Here is a 10,609-nt window from a genome sequence, read left to right on the forward strand (position 1 = left end):
CTGTGGCGACCCCTTTTGCCTATAAAAGGAGGCCCGAGGCGACCAGGAGAGGGATTCGGTTCTGTTGGGCAAGTTACACCCCGTAACTAGCTCAAGAACACAAGAACTGTCAATACATCCACCAAAGCAGGACTCAGGTATTACGCATCCTCGCTACCCGAACCTGGGTAAACGATCCGTGTTCTTTCTGTTAGACCTGCTCTTCTCACAACCCCGCGCCCGCAACCGTAGAAGGGATTCAAGTGATCCCATATTTGTCGTTTCCCACCGACATCTTTGGCGCGCCAGGTAGGGGGCGCTGTCATGAGAATCTGATCTAGCAGTTATCCTAGCAGTTCTGCATCGCCATGGCTCCCAAGAAGAAGACGATCACGGCGATCGGCTCGTCGGGAGCCGAACGGCCCGTGCCAGTGCGGACGAGCAGTGGGTCAGTCACGGACAGAACCCGAGCCGCGGCCCGCGAGCACCAGCATCGCCCTGGCAGTCAGTGCCTGGCGAGCGGTGTCGTTCGCGCGACAGACGGCGAGCCACACGGTGCTAGACCCGAGGATGGGGCCGGGGCCCCCGCAGGCAGCACGAGGCCCTCCAGGGGCGTCGCTATGCCCCCTACGGGCGGCGCAGCGACCTCCAAGACGCCCACCCCGGCGCCCACAGCGCGCTCTTCCCATGGTGTGCGCGACGAGCAGCATCACCACGGCGGTGACCATGGACACCGCCGTGGGAAGAGCCCTGTGCATCATCCGCGAGACGAAGGAGCCCAGCATGCCCGCCGAAGTGCTGGTGAAAATGGCACGCAGCCGCTGGGCCGTGGTAGAGCTCCTTCTGATGTGGTTAGAAGTCGAAGCGCGCCACGGTCCACGCAGCTGTCGCCACCACCTACGCCACCAGAAGCTTTGGCGCGCGCACAACTGCTCCTCGACTTCCCTCCTGCTGCGGACAAGCTAGACAAGTGGAGAGCTACCATCCGGAGCCTCGTCGCTGTCTCCAATAAAGATGATCCATGACTGGCGGGGCTCTCGGGCCGACGCTCCGTCGAGCCACCACCCCATGCTAGCGGTGGGAGAACCGGGGGAGCTGCTGCCACGGTACACTCTCCTCCCCTGCGCCGATTGCCGCCGGTGCCTGTCCGTCGTGACGACGCATGTGATAACATTTCCATAGCATCGTCCGACCCACGGACCCACCGCGACTAGCGCCAAGTTCTTCAAGAACGAGCCCATGAAGACGCTCGAACCACTATCGAGCGCCCGCACGATAGACGCCACCAGTCGGATAAGCGGGCGGGACCCGCTATGGACCACCCAGCACCGGGGGGGGCTCTGGCGGCCTACCTTACGAGGTGGGTTGCCCAGCCTTTACCCGTGAGCTGCGGCAATTCCAGTGGCCGTCCCACCGCAGGTTCAAGCCCGACGTCGGCGAGGAGTACAATGGCAAGACCCATCCGTCAGAGTTCCTCAGCATCTACACCATCGCGATGCAAGCTGCCGGAGCTCACGACGACAAGGTGCTTGCCAATTACTCCCCGTTGGCACTGAAGCCCAACGTCATGTCTTGGTTGATGCACTTGCTGGCGGATTCAATTTCCTCTTGGTCGGATGTGTGCCACGAGTTCGTTGGTGCCTTCACAGGAGGCCACCAAGCTCATGGCCAGGCCAGTGATTTGCATATCATCCCCCAGAAGGAAGGGGAAATCCTGCGCAAGTACATCCAGAGGTTCAGTCGGGTGCAGTACAACATCCCCGATGTTCATCCCGCCGCCGTGATTAGCGCGTTCCATTCGAACATCCGCAACCGCAAGAGGCGCGAAGAGCTGGCGATGAACAAGGTTAAGGATGTGGCCGAACTTTATGTTCTGGCCGATTGGTGCGCCCGGGCTGAAGAGGGAAGGAAGTACCCCGGCGAGGACGCCAGTGTGGAAACCGACTCTACTGACGAAGACACCGCCGCCCCGATGAAGAAGGGCCAGCGTCGCAACAGGAAATGCAAGGGCAAGACCGTGCTTGCCGTCGAGGGATCCGACGACACCGGCGCCTCCAAGAAGGCCAAGGCAGACGACCCTGGCAAGGAAATTGCCGGGTGCGCCGCCTGCCGGGCCTTGGCGACTGCCGACAAGCCAGGGGGCTCCGGCAAGCAGTATTGCAAGATCCACCGCACCAAGGGCCACGACCTCCCGAACTGCCGGCAAGTCAAGCTGCTTGCTGAGAAGCAAAAAGCTGAGTATGAGAGGCGGGACACGGAGAAGGACCAGGATGGTGCCGAAGGATCCAACCATGGCAAGCCAAGGTTGCCGGGGGCTGTGGATTTAGATAAGTCTTTCATCCCCTGTTATGCATTTCTGTATGGAACTGGGACAAATGATACCTCGTTCTGCTCCGAAACCACCGTGCTCCCCCTTCTTCTTGTACCCAAGCCACTGGGACAGAACCGGGTCACAAACACGGTGGCTAGGAGATACACGAGGGGCCTAACTCTACTTCGCCCCTGCCTCTGCCAAGAGCGCGAGAATGGTCGACCGAAGTGGGGAAACGGCAAGGCCTGTTGCCGGGCGACAATGTTTATCTTAGAAATAACAAGGACTCGCTCCTTGGCATGGGCTTCGCTCATGCACAAAGAACCTGGCAAGCACCCTTTTTCATTAAAAACGTCCCATACAGGTACAGTTCATACGGAATAAAAAACATGAACAAGGGGATTACAAGTTTTAAATCTAACAAGTACCCGCAGGCTTACAAACTAAAAAGGGATAAGGTGCCCGTAATCCCTTTCTTGTCCCTCTCCTCAGAAGGTGGAACAAGACAGCAGGATGGCAAAAGGGGCGCCTAGGGGAGGTGCGAGGAGCAGAAGGCACCAAGAGAACATCTTGGTGCCGGGAAAGGAGCTGGAAGACGAGGCAGCGGGCCGGCAATACGCGATGAAGGCGTCGGTGCCCGCATACTCAGACTTGACGGCCGCCACCCGCCTTCTTCACCTTCTCCGGCCCTCCTACGCCAGCCGCCCAAGGAGACGATGGGGAGCGCCCCGATGGAGAGCTTGGCGAGGAAGGCCCTCGGCAGGGCGCGAGGCCGAGGGAGGGGCGGTGCGGTCAGTCGAAGTCGGGGTCGGCATCTTGCCGCTCGACTCCCTCGTCGTCGCTGTCGCTGTCCTCCTCGTCACTCCCGCTCGAGAGGGAATTTCATCATCGAAGGAGCTCTCCACGCAGCACTTTAGGCAAGTTCCAAGATCTCCGAAGACCTTGACGGAGAGCAGGCCGCCCTCCATTAACTTGAAGTAGAGGACGAGCCCCACCGTCAGGCTATGGATGCGGACGAATGTCTTCCACTCGCGACGGAGGTACATAACATGAGGAGCGGGGAAGTCGACGTCGACCTGCGTGCCGCCGTTCCCGCAGCCCCTCATGTGCAATCTGAGGGTCTGGGGCGGGTCGAGCTCCATTTCCCGAGCGAAGGGGGTAGGGAGACGGAGACGACGACGCGGTGGCCGACGCAGCCTAATGAAGAACTCCCGAGGCTGGTCCCCGACATGGACCTCCATCATGGGCGGCATCGCCGGCGGAGGCCGGGCATCACGCCGCCTCGTCCCCCTCTCCCCCGACCGCCGCGGTGACCTCGACCTCGCCCCCTCCCCCTTCCTCTCATAGCCGGCTCCGCCGCCGCGAGCTCGTGCGAAGGAGGGACGCGCTGTCGAGCAGCGACCCTCGCCCCCATTGTTGAAGGGCCTGCGCCCCCTCTCGCCATGATAGGTGGAAGGGAGGAGCCGAAGTGGAAGAAGATGGATGCTGGGAGAATGTGGGGGTGCCATTCCTCCTCCCCCCCTTTCTTATAAAGGGGCGGGGTCGAGGCTCGGCCGCCCCTCTCAGCCAATCCGGTCATCGGGGGCGCAGGGAATCAGGACCGACCCGCTGCCCCAATCGGCGACGGCCTGGTTTCCCACCTCCACCGCCTGCCACCTGCATGAAAGGCACGTGCCGAGCGAGCAGAGTCGAAGAGACGGTTAAGGCGACCGTTCCCCGCCCCGTGATCGTGGGGCATGGGTGCCTTGAAGACCGAGACCCGAGTCCACTCAGTAAATGAGCCGCGCCACCACGCCTCCCTCTTTTTATGGGGAAGGCACGAGCCGCCTCTTTACTGCGATGTGACGCTTGTGTGCGGGGACCGGCCCATGCATGACCCCCATGTCACGCACGACCCTCCACGTCTCGCGTTCAACGTGGGTCATGGGGAAGCGCAGTGGCCAAAACAGTTACTGCGGTACAATCCGCCCCACCTGCCTGCGCACCGTTCTGGGCGTGGCCGAACAACGTGTCGCGCTTATGTGTGTCCCAGGCCCGGGGGCTCCTGTCGGTGTACAAAAGTAGGGGCTCTCCTTTTGACCCCTTTACTTGTACACGGGCAGTCAGAGCCACGCGCTGCAGCCAGACCTAGCAGGGCAGAAGAGGGAAGCCGGAGAGAAGCCGAAGCGCAAGACAACTCAGGCCACGCGAAGACCAGAAACATAGGAGAGCAAAAGGGCGAGGTGGACTCCCCTGGCAAGTCCCTTGCCGGGGCGGCCTCCGTGGCCCCAGTAGGAGCCTTGCCGGGCAACTTGCCCGATGCTAGCAGAGCGAGCCACCCTTGATCCCACGGGTTCTGACCCAACCAACTACGTTGGAACCAGGGCTCGGAAGGCACCTCCGTGGTGGCATGCAGATCTTCGTAAAGATCATAAAGATGTGAGATTAGATGAGGACCAGAAGACGGCGACCCTCGGCAGGATCCCAGCCGAGGGAATCCGCAGGACCCCCGGCAAGCGCCTTGCCAGGAACGACTGCAACGCCACGGCAAGACCCTTGTCGGGCCCCCGACAACACCCTTGCCGAGGACATCGGCGGGGCCACTGCCAGGCCCGCACCAGCCAAGACTCCACCGCCATCCCCAAGCAGCTGCTAGCTCAGCCAGCTGGGCAGGCACCTGCGTGGCGACGGGCGGCCTCTACACCAACTCAGCAAGCACATGCGTGGTTGCATGCAGATCTTCGTGAAGGCCCTGCCACCGTGCCACCTCAGCTGCCTGCCTGCCTACATGGCACCGCACGCATCGCCGGCCTGGGCGCGTGTTGAAGCGAGGCAGAGCGGCGACGGACGGGACGGGCCTCGTTCCCGTCCCCGATAAAGCTAAGGGACACCTAAGCGATGCATTAAATGCGTCTTGTCTTGTAATACGGGCGATAAGCCCGCAACACTGTACACCTTTCCACCTCCTGTGTGCCACTGTGGCGACCCCTTTTGCCTATAAAAGGAGGCCCGAGGCGACCAGGAGAGGGATTCGGCTCTTTTGGGCAAGTTACACCCCGTAGCTAGCTCAAGAACACAAGAACACTCAATACATCCACCAAAGCAGGACTAGGGTATTACGCATCCTCGCGGACCGAACCTGGGTAAACGATCTGTGTGCTTTCTGTTAGACCTGCTCTTCTCACAACCCCGCGCCCGCCAACCGTAGAAGGGATTCCAGTGATCCCATAGTTGTCGTTTCCCACCGACAGAACGCACCCTCACTGACACGTGCTACCGCATGTGAACAAACCAAACTCAGCCATCCTACCGCTGACACATAATTTTCGTTCATACAATATGTTTATCCAACCGCATGTTGGCGAGGATCCCTACGGCCCGTGCGGTGGTCTGTTGGGGAAGAAGAACAGGTGAGGAAGAAGGGTTAGGAGACGTAGGATATTCATCCAACTGCCTGAAATGGTAGACTGACCAAATGATGAAAGTCAGGCGACTTGCATAACAATATATGTTTTACCACAGCAAAGATCCCTAAAAACAACAACATAAAGAAAAACTATCACCGCTCACGGAACAAGACGGCCTCCTCATCTTTGGCTGGCGGCGCGAACCAGCCGTAGCTGTCGACGTGTGTCTCCGCACCGTGGTTGTCCTCGGCCTCCAGCTACTCGGTCATGCAGAGCGTGCGGGCGCTCTGCACGAACGAGAGCACCGCCCGGTTCAAGTCGAGGATGTCCGGTTCCGCCTGCAGGAGGGCCTCGATGGCACCGGCATCCGCGCTCTCCACGTCGAGTTGAGCCTCTGCCGCCCGGTTCAAGTCAAGGACGTCCGGTTCCGCCTGTAGGAGGGCCTCGATGCCAGCGGCATCCGCGCGCTCTGCATCGAGTTGAGCCTCCGCCGCCCGGTTCAAGTTGAGGACGTCCGTCTCGACTGTAGGAGGGCCTTGATGGCAGCGACATCTGCGCGCTCCGCCTCAGGTTGAGCCTGCGCCGCCTGGTTCACATCCACGACATCTGGTTTTGCCTGCAGGAGAGCCTCGATGGCAGCGGCATGCGCGTGCTCCGCGTCGAGTTGAGCCTCTGCCTCCCGGTCCTCCTTTAGTATCGCCAGGTTGAACCATTGGTCCGCCTGCACCATGGGGGACCCGGACGCCGGCACGAAGTCGACGTCCATCGTCTCATAACAATCGGGGGCCTTCTGCACCGCGACATCCTCCATGAACATTGGATCGGCTTCCTCCTCCTCATAGCTTGGCTCCAGAGAACTCGGGGATTGGTCTGCCGCAAAGCGAGCTTGGGAACGGAGGTCTGTGGCGCCGACCGCCGCCGTGATTTCCGCGCGGCGCTCCAGCGTCAGCATCTTGTAGTACGTGATCTTGCGGCGCACCATGGATTTCCGGTGAACTAGGGGACGCTTGATGCGGGCTAGGGGATCGAAAGGTGGGGGATGGGCTGGAGAGGAGGTGTGGTTTTGGGGCAATGCCTGGCGTATGCCGAGCAGCGAAGGTTCTGGTGTGAATAGTGGTTCCGGTGACGACCGGTCAATCCGTTTTGACTGTTCATCGCTCTTGTCGCGTTCGCGTTGCACCCCGGCACGGTGGACCCTCCACATCGCTCAGCGAATGGAACACGCTTCGTCTTGCGTTTTCGCTCGCTTGTGGGACCACAGTTGAGAGTAAACCGACGTCCCTCCCCCTCCCCCGCCCGCGTCATTTATACTACCACTCCCTCCGTTTTATGCAAAGTAAATAAAAATAGAGGGAGTATACTACGGATGAGGATCCCCTGACGTGGCCGAACCCATTGAGTAACTGACATGCGGGGCCTAGCAAGCATGGGGTCCGCCACTTAGTGAAGGAAAGGGAGGGTAAGGCAGGGATACCTATGTCAGAGGATCCACTTCCACTACTACTCCCTCCTTCCATCTACAGGGCCTAATGCGTTTTTCGAGGCTAACTTTGACCAGATGTTAGAGTAATAATATATGACATGCAACTTACACAAAGCATACGGTCAAATTCGTATGTGAAAGGAGCTTCCAATGATATAATTTTCACATTATACATCTCATGTACTACTAATCTTGTCAATAGTCAAAGGCGGTTTTGAAAAACGCATTCGAGCATGGTTAATAATATAGCCAGCCGATGGCTATAAGGAACTGCCATGTCATCTATAGCCATCATCTATATGCACTCATACAATAGTGTTGGCTATTTCCCGCAAAAATATATATAAGGTTGGCTATTGTATTAGTACTTTTTTCCATCTCCTCTCTATCTCTTTCTTCATATTTATTGTATTTAACTAGGAATCCGTATATAGCTAGGCTCTTGCATGAGAGCTCACTCCCTTTACTTTTTCACATCTCTCTCCTCCACATAGGCCCTATATAAATGGAAGGAGGGAGTACTATGAGCACTGCATACTCTACTATAGATGTTGTCAGTACTCCACTAGTACTATTGTTTTAAGAACTTTAGCTGATTGATCTACGAATGGAGGGATTCGAGCTTATTTTTGTTAACCGAGATGCAAACGACTAACAAACTGGATTTGAAGCCACCTGTCATAATAGTACCTGCGGGTTCTTTCTGTGGAGCCTTCAAATGCAATAGCTAGCTGCCCAACGGCCAATGCCACAGGCAAATCTCCATTTTCCATCTTATACAACTCTTCGGGGTCCAAAGATACTCGCCAGACAGGGTGCTTAAAAAAGTTACTATTGGACTGCCTATACGTGGCGAAATCCTAGTAGGAAGAGCATGCGCGAGAACAAGCACATTCACGTGGTTGAAAACAAATTGGAAACCATGTCTGTTTGAATACAAATCTAGGAGTACGTACGAATCTAACAATATTGATTGGGCGTTCTTGAATGTTGATACTTTTTTTTGTAAGTTTGATCAAAGTATAGATACTTTGACTACACATAAAACTAATATGTAAACTACTATAAAGGATCGGAGGGAGTATATTGTATGTTCAAGAGCGAAACGAACATTGAATACCCTTTATATATGATTTGTGGATGCTATGATCACCAGTTCAAAATTTTCAATCCGCCTTACGTATGACACATGCACCCACTCGTTCTCTCTCGATTTCATCTCGGGGTCCGGAGATTTCTTGAAAGAGGAGTAGGGTGGGTACAATACGTCCGTTTCTCTTATGAACGTACAATATACTCCCTCTGATCCCCACAGACCCCCCCACCGGTCATTTCTATCATCGAACAGACCAAACCTTTATCTCCTTGCATGACACGCAAATTGATCTGTCAACATCAATTGATCTCGTCAAGATGTGTCGGGGCATGAACCAAATGGGATGTCGAAACTAAGATGGGAAGCGACACGTAGTGGAGGAAAAGTGAAACTTTAAACGAACCGTTTGTTTGTATGCATGTCGGACAAATTACAACATTGGAAATACAAGCATGGTCTAGGCCCACATGCGAATGATACTCGGCGAAATGTTCAAATGAGGCATGCGGAAGCGACATGCTCATCGTCGCTTTACATGGTGAGTTTCAGTGTGCCGAGAGTGGCGTTAGCGCTGTGGCACGACCAGCAGATCAACACCCGGCTTGTCGAGGATGCACGGGGCGCCGAAGTGCGCGCGCGCTGCGATGCGTCCGTAGAGTGGTGTAGCGCGCCCAACTGCATCCCTAGGACCTGAGACCATGCCGGGTCATCTTTCTTTTTTGATGACATGTGGGGTCGCATGTGAGCAAAGGGCATCTCCAACGTTGCCACGCCGCAGTTGACTACCCTAGCACACCAAAAGCCCTCGTCCCTCACGCCATCGCGCGGTGCGTTCCCAGCCGGCGCCAGCTACCCGCATTCATGCCGTCCGTCCGTATGCCCTCGTTAAGAGGTTGGTGCTCGAGGAACCAACTCCGGCGACTTAATGACGCACCCGGGCGCTTGGCCTCACCGGAATGCGCTACTTCAAACGGCAACGCCCAGCTAACCTCCACACCATAGTGCATTGTCCTGCTACCTGGCACCACATCCTCCATGACCGCGAGCGCGAACGCTCTGCGGAAGAGCTTTTCTTCAGGGATGAAGCTCGAGGTCGCCTCCCTCGCTCAAGTCCCCGCACAAGAGGTGGCCATGCTGGCGGCCGACAACGGAAGCACCGCAGCCATGCATCCTACTTGCCGCCGTCCAACGTCCGGCACCGCCGAGGTCGGGGACTCCTTTGAGGATGAGTAGGGCATGGGAGGCGGCAGGGCATGGTGTGCCAACTGGCCGGTCCGTCTGCGTGTTCTACGCTTCCTCACCGGAGACCGCACCTTCACTTCATGGGTCTTGAACCCCGCCCCCGTACATGAAGATCGCAGATGGAGGACGTCGGTCGCCGCCGTAGAATAGGTTTATGGTCGGGTTTCTTTTATTTTTGTGTCCTATAAAAATTCGAAATGTAATGAAAATCTGATGTGTTTACATTAATCTCGGCCGGTGTATATGAACTTTCACAATAATATAGTATATTGTAGGAGTACTAGCAAGATGCTCGTGCGTTGCACGGAACATCAAAATCTTGTGGGAGAAAAAGATGAACGAGGGAAGGCCTTATCTGCAAATGTGGAGAGGAGTGCGGGTAAATTGTCATAGTTTCCTTCTGATCCGTTAGATATAGATCGGACGGCCTATGTTGCAGGATGGCAGGCACACCATCCTCACCAACTCTGCTTTTTATTGAACCGAGACAAAGCTAACATGCGAGGTAAAATAAACATATAGTCTACATACACAATTTATCTTAGGCACTCCAATAGTACGTCCACTACACATTCACACATTTCACATCTTTCTACATCTACGGGAACCTGCAAAAGGGTTAACGTAAATTGCCTCTCTCCCTCCTCCTTGATTTTCATGGTGGTGGGCCCCTCCCTCCCCCAATCTACAATCAACAGCTCACACGTTTCACATTACGTTAATTACGTAACTGGGATTACGTAGGTGTAGCATTACTCGTCCTAAAAAACCCAACTAAGCCAACCTCCCAGCATATCGCGCGGGAAAAGACCCGGCCGCGCCGTTTTAATCGGGATTACCGGATTACTAATAGTAGTATCGATGGATCGCGCAAAGCACCAAGTTTCTTTTTTCTTTAGGGGGTGAAGCACCTAGTTTATTAAAAGGAAAAAGGCGGTACGCTGACAGCACCCCTGTCGTGGTCGCATTGCACCCCACACACGTTCTGTCTTGCACACGGCTCAGGCAAACGGAATGCGCTTCGGCTTGCCTCTTCACTGACACGTGGGACTGCACTTGGAGAAACCAACCATGCGCCAAACTCCCCCGACCACCGCGCGAAAATCCCCCCG

Source organism: Triticum aestivum, chromosome 6D, assembly GCF_018294505.1.
Source record: "Triticum aestivum cultivar Chinese Spring chromosome 6D, IWGSC CS RefSeq v2.1, whole genome shotgun sequence".
Classification (NCBI taxonomy): domain Eukaryota; kingdom Viridiplantae; phylum Streptophyta; class Magnoliopsida; order Poales; family Poaceae; genus Triticum; species Triticum aestivum.